The sequence below is a fragment of the Rutilus rutilus genome (assembly GCF_951802725.1).
Source record: "Rutilus rutilus genome assembly, chromosome: 19".
NCBI classification, from domain to species: Eukaryota; Metazoa; Chordata; class Actinopteri; order Cypriniformes; family Leuciscidae; genus Rutilus; species Rutilus rutilus.
The window spans coordinates 25,157,438-25,173,714 of NC_140232.1; the positions used below are offsets into that span (position 1 = coordinate 25,157,438).

General features: G+C 36.5%; 1 protein-coding gene across 2 annotated transcripts in view; it reads left to right on the forward strand.

The window, feature by feature from the left end:
• The first annotated feature begins 439 nt into the window (after positions 1-439).
• Positions 440-16,277, forward strand: part of LOC311278677 (uncharacterized protein C1orf21 homolog) — a 33,309-nt gene continuing 17,471 nt past the window's right edge. Inside the window, exon 1 of one of the 2 annotated variants that reach the window (XM_084389682.1) lies at positions 440-677. The gene's annotated coding sequence lies outside the window, so the exon portion shown is untranslated. Of the gene's footprint in view, positions 678-7,963; positions 8,065-16,277 lie in introns of those variants that run through there. The other variant, XM_084389683.1, reaches the window with a different exon arrangement.

Here is a 16,277-nt window from a genome sequence, read left to right on the forward strand (position 1 = left end):
TGAAAATTCAGCTTTGCCATCACAGAAATAAATTACATTTTATAATATATTAAAATAGAAAACAGTTTATCTAAATTATACTTACATTTCACAATATTACTGTGTTTTGATCGGATAAATTGAGCCTTGGTGAGACTTCATTCAAAAACATTAATTATTGACAACTTTTAAACGGTATATGAATAAATGCAGATGATCAATTATATATTTATTAGTTTACCATAGAATTGAGCAATACATAAACAATATTTGTTATATAATAAACATGCATATAGATAGACATAGACAATATAGATGTTGCATTATAAATATATTCTAATAAATATAACAAATGATAAGAACAGAACATGCATTTATAAAGAGGTTTATGAAATATTGGTTCAAAAATCTTATAATTTCTTGGCTGAAGACATGCAACTGGAGGTGATGAGGGGAAAATGTAAGAATAATTCGACTAGTTCCTCCCCTCCTACGTCTAGGCATGTGGTTGGTTTGCCACACGGGCTTCAGCAAGATGGCTGCAGTTCCTCGAGCAAATCAGGAGTGCGGGCTGTAAGCCAGCGGTCCACATCACATCACTACAGTAACAACAGCGCATATTCCCGTCCGCCTGTGTGTGTGTATATGTGTGTGAGCCGCCGCCAGTGGAAGTGGAACGAGCGGGTCACTTCTGACAAGTGAGTGCTTTCCTGTCATATTTATGCATTTTTGCGCTGATTCGGCAAGTGTTTGTGTTCATTGTTGCATGCAAACCGTTTGCCTTTCTTTGTGTCTTGTCTTTAGTGAGTCGATTCCTGGTTCGGTTATTGACTGGTTCCTTTTTTTGCATGATCAGTTCTATCTGGTCTTTGAGCAGTGATTCTGGACTGCATTGTGGTTTGGGCTGTGTCTCAACGAGCATACACAGCATTTATGCCATGTTAGGCGCCTAAAACGAACGTAACAATTGTAGGCGCCAATGATGCCCAAAATCCTGACTAGGTAGGCTGTTCACTAGGTTTTCAGACACAGCCATGATTAAGACAGGAATGGGTGAGATCAATTGTTGGTTAATGTCATGAGTCTGTCCCATTGCATAGACATGTATTGATTTACACCCGTTTTTTTTACGAAGTACAGCTGAACTGGAAGTAATGAAAACAAAAGACACCTGGGTTGGCATGCATGCACACGTACACGTGTGTGTCCACTGTCCTGCGGGCAGACAATGCGCCCTCTGTCTCTGCCGTGGCGCAGCTGTGTGTGTCCTTCTGTCACTGTGCTTTCATATGCAGTATTTTCATTAGCGTAGAGCTCATTCAGTGTATGACTGACTGTGTCTGTGTGTTTGAGTGTCAGACTAGGGGAGCTATGGGTGATTTAGCGATGTTCGATTTGTAAATGAATCCTTCCTTTTAGCCGAATCTTTTAAATGAAGCGGTTTAGAGAATCGGGCCGATTGAATCGGTCCGAGCCTTTATCGAATCAACTCAATGACTCAACTGAGAATTTATCAATGGGTTATACTTATTTTGTGAGTGTCTGATTCGTGAACTGATCGTTCTTTAGTCGATGAATCGGATGAACGATTCATTAATGAATCTGACTGAATCGGTCCAAATGGTTTTTGAATGAGCTCACTGACTTATTGAATTGAGAATCGCCTCTTTCAGATAGGTTCAACTTGTAGTCTGACTCACTGAGAACTGTCTTTGCAGTGTTCCAATTTAAGAGTTCCCTTACTCATGAATTATAGCCTATTGAGAACTGACTCTTTCAGGTTTTTCCTCTGAATGATATCATCTGGGCTGCTTTTCTCAAAAGCATCATAAGCCTGCGTAGATCGTATAGCCACTGGCACCAATGGTCTCTATGATCAACTTGTCTCATGGTGCTTTTGAGAAACGCAGCCCTGGTTTGACAGCTGACTTTGCTGAACCATTGTTGTGTAAGATTGTATCCCATAGCAGAATTCAATGGGACCCAAGAGCGATTCTTATTTTCTCCTTGTAGGCAAACTGATTTTTAACGACAATATAAATCTTTAACAGACTTGTGAGCTACATGGTTGTTAATCAGTTGTATAATGCTTTTGTTGAAGCTGTAAATCCACATTATTTCAAATTCTTTTTAAAATGACGTTTAAAATAAGTTTAAGAGGGGAATTCCTAGTAATACAATGACATTAACCAAGAGCTACATTTTAGTACAGTTTAATGTAAATTCAAATTAGATATTATAGTATACTCTTAACTACTTTGTTTTTATGGGCTGATTCATGACTGCAACAAATTGACACATAAAATCTGAATAAACAGCCTTAATTAACATTAAACTTAATTGAAAAACCGTAATTAACAACAAAACATGCTTAGTCTAGAGGAATGTTGTAGAACATGCAATATGCAACACTGGGATGTCAGGAACCACATGAAGATACAGTATAAAAGATCTGCTCAGTCAATTATTTATTATAATTTTTTTATCTGAAACAAACTGAAGGAATTAATTTACGGAAATGAGTTGTGCTTTGCAATGGGGGACATGGCTGGCTCTGTACCTCTTCCTCTCTTGATCTCTCATCAGTCTGACTCTGACACCTCCATCTGTCTCTCTCTCATACATAAGCGGTCTGTGTGTGTTGCTTTGCACACATATGGCTTTTGCTCTGGTGACTGAAGAGGCTGAAAGGCTATTAATAGGGTCTGTGGGTTCTCCTCTTGGTCAGTCAATTTCAGGCTTCTCCACCACCAAAGCTCCCATCTCCCTCTCTGTCTGTTTTATTCAGTTTCTCCCGCTCGGTTCACAGGACCTGAGAAAAGCGACCCAATTAGCCCATGGGGTTATGATGCAATATCAGGGTGACATCACTCAGAGAGGAGGTTTCCATAGCTACCAGAGGTCTATGTGGGAGGTTCCATCCTGTTGCAGTGTTAGAGCTTTATGTGGTGTGTTCTGATGACCAAGGATGTTGCATGTGTGCATATTTGTGAATTGCAACTTTTGGTTTTAGTATGTTGACAGGACAACCTGATCTAACTCTTGTACAGTGTGGGATGGCTTGGTGGTTGTGTGTTTAAAGGAAAAATTTACTCACCCTCGTGTCCTTCCAAACCCCTATGACATTCTTTCTTATGTGGAACACAACACAAATGGAGATATATAAGCAAAATGTTCTTGCTTTTTTCCATGTGAAAGTGAAATTATATAAATGGTCCATATGAGTCATTCTGCACGTTCCATGTTTTCTAAAGCTATGTGATTTGTTTTGTATGAGAAACGGTTAACTTGATTCCCTTCTTAATTAACTCAGTTCTTTTCTGCCGTAGATCTCAAGAATATTTTTCATTTGTTTACATTGTTTATATAAAGTATTTTGTAAACAATTCAAAAAACGAAACAATCTGTCTTATATTTGCAACCAAAATATAGCTTTGAACACCAGGCTGGTGGTATTTGTTATTATTATTATTATTATTATTATTATTATTATTGTTGTAACATGATGATTATTATTATTAAAAATATTAAATATTATTAATAATTAATCTGATATGATAGATTTATTTATATATATATATATATATATATATATACACACACATTTTTTTATATATAATATAAATGTATTATAATTAGGGCTGCACAATATTGAAGAAAAATGCTATATGCGATAACTTGTTAAATAATGTGATATTCGATATGCAATACGATAATGCTTTGTGTGTAAAATAAATTTAAATTATATTTAAAAACTAAAATTTGTATAACCAACATACATGTTTCACATTCATTTTGTGAGAAGAAAGCATCCCTACAACTTCTCAAAGTAAACAGCAGTGTTTTGCTGTAGCATGATATAAAAAGTAAGTGTCATTTTTAACGTCAGGGTAAACCAGAGGGTTTAGGGTTTCAGGTAGGCCTACATTAGGTTTATTTAACAACATACATTGACCAATCAAATGTAAAAAAGCCTAGTCTTCAATTAAATAGACACTGATTCTTATTAAAGCTGCAAAAGTTATTCAGTCAAGAGCAGTGATTGATTTTCATTGTCTTTTGTTGTTTGATTAACATTAAGCACACAGACTGAAGCAGGATTATTAGGCTGCTGTCACTTTAAAAGCTGCACAGATTCAATGTTGTCACACAATCACTTTCTTTCTCAACTGTTTACTCCACGTAAGACATAACAGACTGTTTGCATGAATACTCACCAAGACAGCATTTTGACAATTTTGTGTGTATTTGGCCACATACAGTTGTAATCGAAACCCCCATTGCAAATCAGGTTTATTGGCAACATTTATAGACTTTCAGCTGTTTTCAATGAACAAATCAAACAAAAGTAATTGAAATAGCTCAACACAACAAATGTTTGAAGTGGTTTCCCCAAATTCAACTGAAATTGCAACTTCTAATGACTGCAAACTATTCCCCCTGAATAGAATCCCTCACAACAGCACAAATCTCCAAAACCGGTGTTGTCTTAAGCACACCTGATGCGACTAATCAAGGGCTTCATTAGTTGCACCAGGTGTGCTTGCCTTGAACTGGCGAGGTTTGTTGAGTGTCACGTTTGACTGCATGTTGGAAATATGGCTAAGTCAAAAGAATGGTCCAAAAAGTTAAGAGAAGATATCATCGTCCTTCCCAAACAAGGAACAGGATACAAAAAGATGGTGAAGGCACTTAATGTTCCTAGAGACAAAGTTGTAAGCATAGTTCGCAAGTTCAAAGTTAAAAAAAGAAAAAGGAAGCTATCAATGGCTGCAACCAGATTTCTGAGAAGGCAGGTTCAGAAAAACCCTCGAGTGACTGCAAAAGACCTGTAGCAAGACTTTGTGGCAACAGGCACTGAGGTTTCAGCTTGCACAGTAAGGCACGTACTAAACTAGAGATTTTCCGTTACCCTTTTTTTCTTCCTGATACCGATTCCGATACCTGGGCTCAGGGTATCGGCCGATAACAAGTACTGATCCGATACCTGGGTGTGTATCTGTATATACAGCTCTATATAATACTAGCCCTGTATGAACTGATAGAATTATTTTATGGTGTGCTTCACACTTATCCCTTAATAAAACATGAACAAATACATACAGTGAACTAAAGTATTTGTATTATCCAACATACATTTGACAGTAATATATGATTTATTTTTCTTAATTGAAAAAGAACTTCAAATGCAGCCACATATCTAACACTGTAAACTGAAAAGACCACCTGGCACTTGAGAACTGCTGGTCAACACAGAAGAAAGCCCTGTCTAGGCTCTTCCCCGGTACGGGTTGTGCCGAGCCATTCGTTAGTCGTTAGTCTTCGGCTGACAAATCAGAGGAAAGGGGTGTTTCATTCCTGATTCAACGGCCAGAAATGTAATATTCAAGCTTTTTCTACCTCGGAACAAAAAACGAAAAATCAAGCTGAATACTGTTTTTCGTTAAAAAATAATAATAATTAAAAAACGAAAAAGGTAGTAGTCATTTTTCTACTTTAAATATTAAATAAAAAAATGAATGACACGTGTATTTTATTTCCCTATTTACATAAACGCATTTGAAAAAATCAGACAATGGAGATTTTTTTTTTTTTTTCTCCTGTTTCTAAATGTTTCTAAACAGGAAACAGCTCGATTCCCGATTTTGATTTTCTAATTTCAAATGAATTTCAAAAATCCGTTGGCCCCATCCGTATTGGAAATAGTTTTTTACTAGTGATTCTTTTGACATAAATAGTTTTTTTTGGTAAAATATATCAAGGCTGTGACACATACTGCTAGCGTGTTTTCATTTCTTCTTTGCTGCTCTAAACAGTGGTTACTTGTGGCAAAACAGCATTTTTTGTGGTATCTGTGGCATTTCCGATACTAGTATCGGAATAACCCTATATTAAACTCAAACTCCTGCCATGCCAGAACTCCAAGACGTACACCACTACTGAAAAGTGCTCAAAATCATATAAATACGCCACAGAAGTTTTGGAATTCTGTTCTATGGATCGATGAAACAAAACTGTAACTTTTCGGCCCCATGGATCAGCAGTATGTCTGGAGGAAGAAGAATGAAGCATATGCTGAAAAGAACACTGTCTACAGTCAAGCATGGTGGTGCTCGGTGATGCTCTGGGGCTGCTTTGCATCCTCTGCCACTGGAAACCTGCAACATGTGCAAGGCAAGATGGATTCATTGTATCAGGAAATCCTAGGAGACAATGTCATGCCGTCAGTGAGGAAGCTGAAGCTTGGCCGTCATTGGACCTTCCAACATGACAATGATCCTAAGCATACCTCAAATTCCACCAAGGCTTGGTTGCAGAAGTCATCCTGGAAGATTCTACAGTGGCCATCACAGTCACCTGACTTCTCTGGTGGGATTTGAAGGCGGTGGTTGCAGCACGCAAACCCAAGAATATTACCAAACTGGAGGCCATTTCTCATGAGGAAGATTCCTCAAAAACACTGCCAGAAGCTGGTGTCTGGTTATACATCTTGTTTGCAGCAGGTCATAACAGCAAAAGGGTGTTCTACTAAGTACTAAAGATGCTTGCCATGAAAGGGTTGAATAGTTTTGAGACTGCAGAAGTCATTAAAAGTTGCATTTTCAGTTGAATCTGGGGAAACCACATTTGTTGTTGAACCATTTCAATTACTTTTGTTTGATTCGTTCATTGCAAACAGCTGAACGTCTATAACTTTAGCCAATAAACCTGGTTTGCAGTGGGGGTTGAATATTTTTGATTATAACTGTAAGCTGCGGAAAATAACTATAAAATCGGGGTTACGAGCAGTCCTGTGCACTTGAGGCGGCCCTACTTCACTTAATTGTGCCTAATAACATTAAGCATGTCACAAATTGTATGTAATAGCCGTTTTTTTGTAATCTTTTGAAGTATTAAAATCATTCAGTTATCGTAAGCCATTGCAATATGCCTATCACGATTATTATATATTGCTATATTGCTATATTTCAATCATTTAAATATATCGTGCAGCCCTAATTATAATATATAACCCTAACCCTACACTTTTCATACTGTACATTTATACTGAAGTTATATAATTTAAAATGGTTAATGTTATCTGATGTAGTGTTGTCCCCCCCCCCCCATTTTAACACTGGTAATTTATAGGTTATTGCCCATAACATTTTGTTCCATGGGGTAGAGTTCAGGCTGAAAGCTGCGTGTGACTTGCTGTTTTGATATGACACAGATCAAACATCCTCCTCTGCTATTGTCAAACATGGACGTCCTCTCCGTCCCTGCATCAGGGCACCGATGTCTGGTGTACGTGCTGAGACGAATGAACGCTCATTTGAATGTTTAAATAACAGTGCAGTCTACTACCGGTGTCATTTAGATGGAAGCATGACATTTTTAAACCTTATTCAAATGTTGCTGCATTAGTAAACATTTTATAAAGGGATGTAAATGAGTTTCGCACAGTGGGAGTGATTTTCATTTGGAGACTTTAAAGAGCTGATTAGAAAGCTGTGTGTATACTTACAAGAAACGGGCAGACCAATTATGCAGCAGCAGGCAACAGAATTGGTATATAATAGATGGTTTTCTAATTTCAAATGAATATTTATAGGAAGAATTAGGAGGCGCTTGTCAGCATTATAGAGATGGATACGGAAAAATTAGAGACCTGACCCTGGAGTATATTTCCATGAAGCTGTAGCCGTGTGCTTGTTTGCTGGAGGAGAAATGGTATTCATTAGTAAATATTATAGAAAGGAAAAATACAAAGATGTGTTGTTTTGAAGATGCTGATATATTAGAAGACTCTGTTTCATTTGACTAGTCATATGAGAGGTGTGTGTTGTTTATGAGTCATTTCTTTGGTTCTTTCCTGACAGTAGTGGCACAGACACAAAGCTTTAGACACACGCGCATTATAGAGGTGACAGGCACAAATCAGTTGCTGAGCGGTGAAGTCAGTGTTTGAGTCAGTCAGATACAGGCGGTGTTCGGACAGCCCTGAGTGGTACTGTGTGACAGTGGATGGACAGATTGACTCGGACTTCTGCGTGTAAGATTTCCACTCCGTCTTTGCCGCACACTGTGACTTATTCATGAAATGTGAGTAGAATGGGTTTTTGTGTGAATGTATGTGACACCATTCTTCAGTAAATTGTCTCATTTCAACTCAATGGGACGGTTTAAGAATGGATTTATGAACAATTTCTGCGACGTGTATTTTTAGCGAGTTGCCTACACAAATCGAAATTATTGATAGCTTGATTTCCCTTGAAAGTTGGGGGTAGTGCTTGGAAAACCTGTATGGAAACATTCATTAGTTCTGCTTTCTAAGGAAAATTACTTTCCTGGGTGTATATCAGGGTTATTATCATTAACCAAACCTATTAAAAACATTTTGTTAAAGTCCCCATGTGGTGAAAATCAAGTTTTTAATGTTGTTTATATGTCTGTGTGGTGTTTTTAATATGCCTAAGACAAAGCATGTGCAAATTCAACACCATTGCTGAGTATTTTCTCCTTAACTGCAGTGAACCAAAAATCACTGAATCCCTGGTCTCAAAAACGCGGTTTGAAATCGCTGGTGTTTCTGAGGTCACAAACTACCTTGTAACCAAACATGTCAATGTGTGATCGTCAACGAGTGGATCTCTAAGCTGGAGCGAGTGAGTGGAGGCGGGGCTAATTTGCATTTTCAAAGAACCACGTATACTGAATGAGGCAAGGGTGTGTATTCAAGCTATTTTAAGGAAAACAATTTTAAATATGTCATTTTGGTGATCAAAGATGAGTTTTAAGGGATATAATTATTGACTACAGGGGGACTTTAATTTAAATAAAGTTGAAATAAGAATACATATTTAAAAAAAAATGCTGTTCTTATCTTTCAGTTCTTTTCAACTTTCAAAGATCCTAAAACTAATTTTTCTACAAAAAATATTAAGAACCCAACGATTTTCAGTATTGATAATAAGAATTAAGAAATGTTTCTTGACCAGCAAATCAGCATATTAGAATGATTTCTGAAGGATCATGTGACAGTGAAGACTTTTCAGCTTTGCCATCACAGGAATAAATTACATTTTCAAATATATTAAAATATAGAAAGTAGTTGTTTTAAATTGTTATAATATTTCACAGTATTACTGTTTTACTGTATTTTTAATCAAATAAAGGCCCCCTTGTTGAGCTAGCTTAACAAACTTCTTTCAAAAACATTAAAAACCAAAAGCATCGCTATTCAGCTGGTCAATCAAAGGATAACAATTAATTATTAATAATTATGGTGTAGATTAAGGTATTGTTGGGGTTTTCTTAAATTTTTGGCTGTTTGTCCACAATTGTTGTTTTGCAGTTTTAGTGGTCTGCTGGGTGGAAAACTTGAGAAGCCCTGCTTTTAACGGATGTTCTGAGTGTGAACAGTTACAAACTGTCACCTTGACCATCTTTGATAGCTTTTATCTTCCCATCTGTTTTTCTGTCTCTTTGCTTCCACTTGAACTCTCTGTCTGTCCCTCGGTTGTTCGTCCCCCTCTCTTCTCATGGCTGGAGAGTTCCCTTTTTAAACAGTAGCTCTATTATTTTTACATCTCTTCACTCCAAACCACCACTCACCCTGCCTAACAAAAGAGAAAGAGGCTTTAGTCTTAAGATAATCTTGACAGCACTGAGACGTTTTCACTGTGTGTCTCCTCTCAGCAGGCTGTTTAAAGTGGGACAGAGTTGATGCTACAGCCGTTGCGGGTGAGTAAATGTTATGGTGGGGGGACTGCTGTCCTGCCCGGTCGGTCATAGGCGGAGATGAATGAATGGGGTCTCCTCTGGTTCCTCAGAGAAGGGGTTTGCTGTTCGTGTTGTCCCGTCTCAGCTGATCTTTAAAGGACTTGTTTAGTCCTTCCCATGATTCTTGTTCTCTCCTGATCAGCCTGTTTTTCAGGGTGAGTAGTGGCACAGACAGCTCTCAGCCCTGAGGCCTGTTGGAGGGTGTGTACTTGTGTGGTTGTGTGTGTGTGTGTTAGGGGTGTTATGCTATCTTGCTTGACTTCATCTTTAATGCTGTTGCATAGAAAGTAGGTTATTCATTTGTCTTCAAACATTTTCATGCAATTTGTCATAAAAATGTATGGACGTAATCTACAATAGAAACACATTTATTTAATACATACTTGGCACAGTTATCATCACCAGCCATTACTCTAGTCCTCAGTGTCACATGATCTAGGGCTGAATGATTTTGGAAAATAATCTAATTGCGATTTAGTTTTACCAATATTGCTATTGCAATTTAATATGAGATTTTTTTTTTTTTTTTTTTTTTTAAGCTCTTTATCTTTTCTATTATTCAACAAAAACACGCAATAAATCATTGTAAAATAGGGAAGGGAATCTTTAGGCACCTCATGAGCCGGTCACATTTTTTTCTTTAATTGGTCTTATTAATGAAACTTAAAATATTTAATTACATAATTATAAGTAGGCCTACTTATAATAATTACACATTAAAAAAACTAAATTAATACAATTACATGTTAATAATTTTTCTTTAATTGATCTTATTAATAAAACTTAAAATATTTAATTACATAATTATAAGTAGGCTAGGCCTACTTATAATAATTACACATTAAAAAAACTAAATTAATACAATTACATGTTAATAATTTTAACAGATATAGCTTCAAACAAATAACAAAGAGAGGAAACAAATATTACAAGCGATAAACAAAGAGTGCTTTCAGTATTTAAGAGTAGCCTAGGCTGTCTGAACGTTTTCATCTCTTTTGAAATTATAATATATGGTTTGTCCTGTCTGTTTAATAACTTAAGATATAACTGACTGTCACATTAATTTCGCGTCATAAAAGCATTTTGAGATGCAAGTACATTTAACCACGTAGACGGAGTCGCTCACAGCCGCATGCTCAAACGCTCTTCGCAAAGCGCGCGTGAGTATTTGAAATTGAAAGCAGCTTCTGTCGGTGATTTTCATATTTTTAATATATAAGCCAAATGCATTCCAAGACATATGATGCCTTCGTAGAACATTTGTAAGAAAAATACCGTCGGGCGAGACCGCGCACTACAAAAGTAACATCACGCAGACTGCGCGTATCTCATATCTTGTGCAGTGAAGCCCGCGAATGTCCTTGTAATTCGCTTCAACTTTTCCGAACTTTACTAAAGATTATTTCTCGTAAGGTTCGAGTGGTGTCGTGTGTGTGACAGAGGAATTAGAAGCAAGCAGAATACGGTTGTTTATAAAGCACACGTGTCTATAAAACTAAGCTCAGACATAAATCTGAAATTATCTTACTTGATACAGAATCATTGGAGAGAATCTATAACACAATATCACATAAATTAAACATAAACTGTTATTTCCTGTAGCCAGACCTATGCGTAGCGGGCCAAGTTTATGTTTCATCTGCAATACTGACTGGTTTACTCTCGCGTGTCACGTGACCAGACTGTAATCGCAGCTTTGCGGTTAAAAAAAAATCGCAATTCATCATATCGCGATATTATCGCAAATGCAATTAATCGTTCAGCCCTACCATGATCCTTCAGAAATCATTCTAATATTTATTGGTGCTTAAGAAACATTTCATATTATCAATGTTGAAACCTGTGCTGATTAATATTTTTGTGGAAACGGTAGGCTAATACTTTTTTTTTTCAGGAGTCTTTGAATAGAATGTTCAAAACAACAGCCTTTATTTGAAATATGCAATTTTTTTTTTTTTTTTTACAATGTTAAAGTCTTTACTGTCATTTCTGATCAATTTTCAAGTTAGTTAAAATCACCATGTCTTATTTAATAAATCTCAATATGAATATCTGGTTTTCACACTGTACATTAAAATAGCCTATTGTGATGCCTATACTTTGTAGCATTTAAAACAATGAATTTTAATTTTAGTGCTTTATTTTAATTTAGACAAAATAGTATAGATTTTAATATTAGGCATTTATAAGTTATCAGTAACGTGAAAATCATTATTGGCCTATTTATTATCAGGCAGAATCTTAATATCACTGCATCCTATATGTGTATCAAAAAGTAATTTGACTGAATAATTCTCCCATTCTCTTAAACCCTTGGCATGGAAATGCTTCTTTTCTTTTTTTTGGTCTTGGAAGCATAACTTTTGTTTGCATCTGACTAGTGTTAAAGTGTGTTTTAGTCATTAAGGTTTAAGTCATGATCTATTGACACTCACATGACCTGTATAGGAACGCACGTAGCTGGGCATTGATCTTGGTACATGTAAATGTACGGCTTAAAAGTTACAGAACACAGATGTCAACGTTCTGTCTGCGTAAGAGAGAGTGAACCTGACATAAGTGCCCAGATGGCTTCTTGTTTATGTTTCAGTCGTAAGATGTGTGAACAGACTCTCTCAACCTCTGTTAGGTAACACAAGGGTGAAATAATTTTTATTTTTGCTCATTTGTCACCACAATATTCAAAATTATAAATTATGCACGACTAGCATCACCAAAAGTAAAAGCAAAAATGACTGTTTTCAAACAGGTCTGCCACTGACTGAAAAAAAAGATTTAGAATTGGATGGCACCATGCTACTCATACTCTACCTATAATAATAATAATAATAATAATAATAATAATAAGAGTAATGTGCTACACTCTTAAAAATAAAGGAATTTACACAGCAATGCTAATAAAGAACCCGATTTTAAAGTTAACACATTTTCTGTATACAACTTTCTTTTGAGCATTTTTCCACCCACCCATAGGGATCTAACAACAACATAAAAATTTAGGAAAAAATTATAATAAATAAATAAATAAAAATTTTTTTCGCTTTTCTAATGAACCTGTCAGTGAACAGTTCTTAAAAGAACCTTTTTTTTTTTTCTGTGTAGAACACATTTTTTTGTGGAATGGAAAGTTTCCATGGATGCTAGTAACATGCTAATCCGAAATTCAGCCTCTGTCTTTTTTGTGTAACCATGCTTTCTTAATACTTCTCTTATGAAGTGTATTTAAACCTGATAAAAACAGTTAAACTGAGCTGAGGAGACTATACTCTTATCGGTAATTGTCAAATTAGCCAAATATATTTTATCAGCATCTATGCATAGAGCATAATGTAGAACTTCACAAATGAAGGCCGTTCCAATACTGAGCAACTTGAAAGGGTAACACTCTTTTCAGACCCGAGGTGCAAATCTAAACGCTTCCTCATCAAAAACCCCTACTGTGGGTGATTATACTTTCACAGGCTTTTATGGAATGGCGTATCAACACTCCGCAGCCTTGATGGGTAGATCTTGTTTACTCAAGACTCGCAGCAGAGTGGTTGGGCGTATGGGTGCGCACATACACACGCGTTTGCACACTTCTCTCGTCTGTACACCTGGTGCTTTGTCCTGTGCCCCGTGCTGCTAAAGGCAGAGCTAAACACTGCCCCTCCTGACAACTTCAAACGAGGAGAGAGTAGGAGGAGGAGTAGTCGGCTCTTTTGATCTTTCACTCTCCTGTTTTGTCTTCTCTCAATTTGTCTCCCTCATTTCTGAGTCACTGATTCTGAAGGTGTTTTTATATGGAAAGGCTGCAAAACATAGAGTGCTGTGATGTATTTTTGTAAGCCAACACGGAGGTTAGCATCACTCTGATTACATCAACAAAAAGACAATAGAATAAGGTCTGTGTCTCTGTGACCAACAAAAGTTTATAATTCTTACACGTTTTGTTCATCATGATAATCTTCACAAATTTACACAACTTTTATGAATTTTGATGCCTTATTACAATCGGCAGAAGTAAAAAGCTAAACATAGGCTATAGACCAACTACACCACAGTTGCATGACTTTAATGTAACCACCATTAAGCTTCTGACAGCTCTTTAATTAGAAAATATTTTCTCTGAAAGTTTGAGTTTGAATAGTATGCAAGAGTAACTCAGTGAGGCTGAAAAAAGTGAATAGTTGTGAATAGATGAGTTTATCTGTTCAGCATGGTGATGTTTAATTCCCAGACAACCTTTGTAGTGTCCCATTTAGCCACTTGTTAGCGACCACCTTTTTCAAGTCAAGTAAAAGGTTTAATAAAATCAAAGGGGGGGAATTGCTGATGTAGAATAACATGTTGTAGAATAAAACGTGGGTTTGTTAACCACAGACATTATTTCAGGCATTTAACCAAATCGTATTCAAAGAACCCATTGACTTCAGGACGATGGAACTGTAAAGCTAACTTGTTTCTGGGTTTTGGCCTACTCTAACAGTGATAGTTGATTCGGTTCAGGGGCCATAAAGTTGAATCCTCTCAGCGAAGAGGGGATTGATTCAGTTGACTAAAAAGACTCGTTCGGATTTGTTTACTCGTTCATTTGGTGATTATACAGTAGGTGCAGTCGTGGATGGTGACAAGTGACGCGAGTATCTTTTTGAGTTTTATGAGTGATTCTTTAAATTATTCACTCAACAGATTCATTGAGTTGTTCACAACCAAAACCCTAGAACAGCACTAATTTAAAATATAGCTGCATGCAGCAACTACGGGGCCAAGCCCTTAATGGACATTTGATATTTTTGGATGTAAGATTTATTTAGGGAACATTATGCACAATTCACATGGCATGGCACAAACTCTTGCTACAAACTGGATTTGATCAAGCAATCTTCAAACCTAAATAAAATACTTAAAGAATTAAATCTTAAGTAATTAAATGACGTTTGGTCCTAAAAGTATTAAAACTACTGTATAAAAACATAGGCCTCATTGTAATAAATATGTGAAATGTAGCAACTTGTTCTATTAGTTCTTTATTCTATAGCTTCTATGAAGTATAGTTTGATATTTCATTCATCTATCCATTCTGCAAACTTCTTATCCACAGTTTTTATTGCAGTGTTGATTTTCAGAATTTTGAAAGTCTAAAAAGTCGTCATACCTTACTAAAAGATTTTAAAAAAAAAAATAAAAAAAAAAATAAACTCTTGAATGTACATGGCATATCAGTACCAATTTGGACATTGCACCATATGGGATTCATAATGTGTCACTCAGAAGACATGCGTTCACTCAGCTGCTGAAGTTCAGTATAGTTCAAGTGAGAATGAACTCAAAATGAAGATTTTGTATATAAATGCACTGCATGTTTTATTTAATAAGTTCAGATTAGATCATTTTGAAGATGTAATGTCTGGAACATAAGAAATTTCTGCCCCATTTCTGGCCAGAGTGCCTCTTTCGGTCTGGACATGTCCCACATGGAAGTCGAACCCACAACCTGAGAAGTTTGGGCCTTGTTGCTCATCACGGTTCGCCGCTCAGTTCGCGCACAGTCACCAAGCTGCAGAGGAAAGCTTCCAAGGCAAGAATGAGCACACAAAAGCATTAGTTAACATATTAACCAATTTTAGCATGATAAGATAACTTGGCCTCTAATGTAAATTGTTTAGCCAAAATCACCATTAGAATGAATGGCAACTAGTTAGCATTTTAACCTATTAGCCAGAGGTGTAAAGTCCAGGTTCAGAAAGTAAATGTCCTCCTCAGTATTTTGTTCCAATCACCTGGATTTGTTAATTAGCACAGTTTGTTCAGCCAGGAGATATAACTAATTAGTGAAATCAGCTGGCTGAGTTCATGTGTGGAATAGACATATGGCAGGATTTTTACTTTCTGACCCCTAAACTTTACACCTCTGCTATTAGCATGCTAAGCTAACTAGCATAAAACAGCAAACACAGGCAGTCGACTTCGGAGAGGTATCTCTTGGGAATGGTAGTGAATATCAAAAATCTTTTCATTCATTTTTGTGTGGCTCAGTCCAAAGATCATCTGATCAGATTCTGGAAAAAATTGGAAAAAATTTGTAGTTCCGAAAAAAACTGAATTTCATTCAAGATGGCAGACAGCAAAATGTATGGAAAATAATAAATGAGAAATTGTCAGAATCAGCATAAACCAAGGAACATGGATGACACAGAAAACCAAATTTGAACGATGTTTACAAAAGTTAGTGTTTTTGCTAAAACTTATATCTCTGGAACACAAGGTGGCGCTGTGTTCAAACTTCGTTCTCGGGTACCTTCAGGGCATGCTCTCAATGAACCCTGCCAAATTTTGTGTCAATGTTAAAGCATTAAAAAATATCAACGTTTATGTCAGATTTCAAATTGGCGGACAGGCGATTTGTCCGATCTTGGTAAAACCGGTATTGACTGATTCAGCGTGACCCAAGGAATCAAACACCAAGATCATGATTTCAAAAGTTATTTACCAAAAATAAAAAAAATTCTGATGTCATGACCCATAGGTGGCGCTGTTCCCAAATTTCG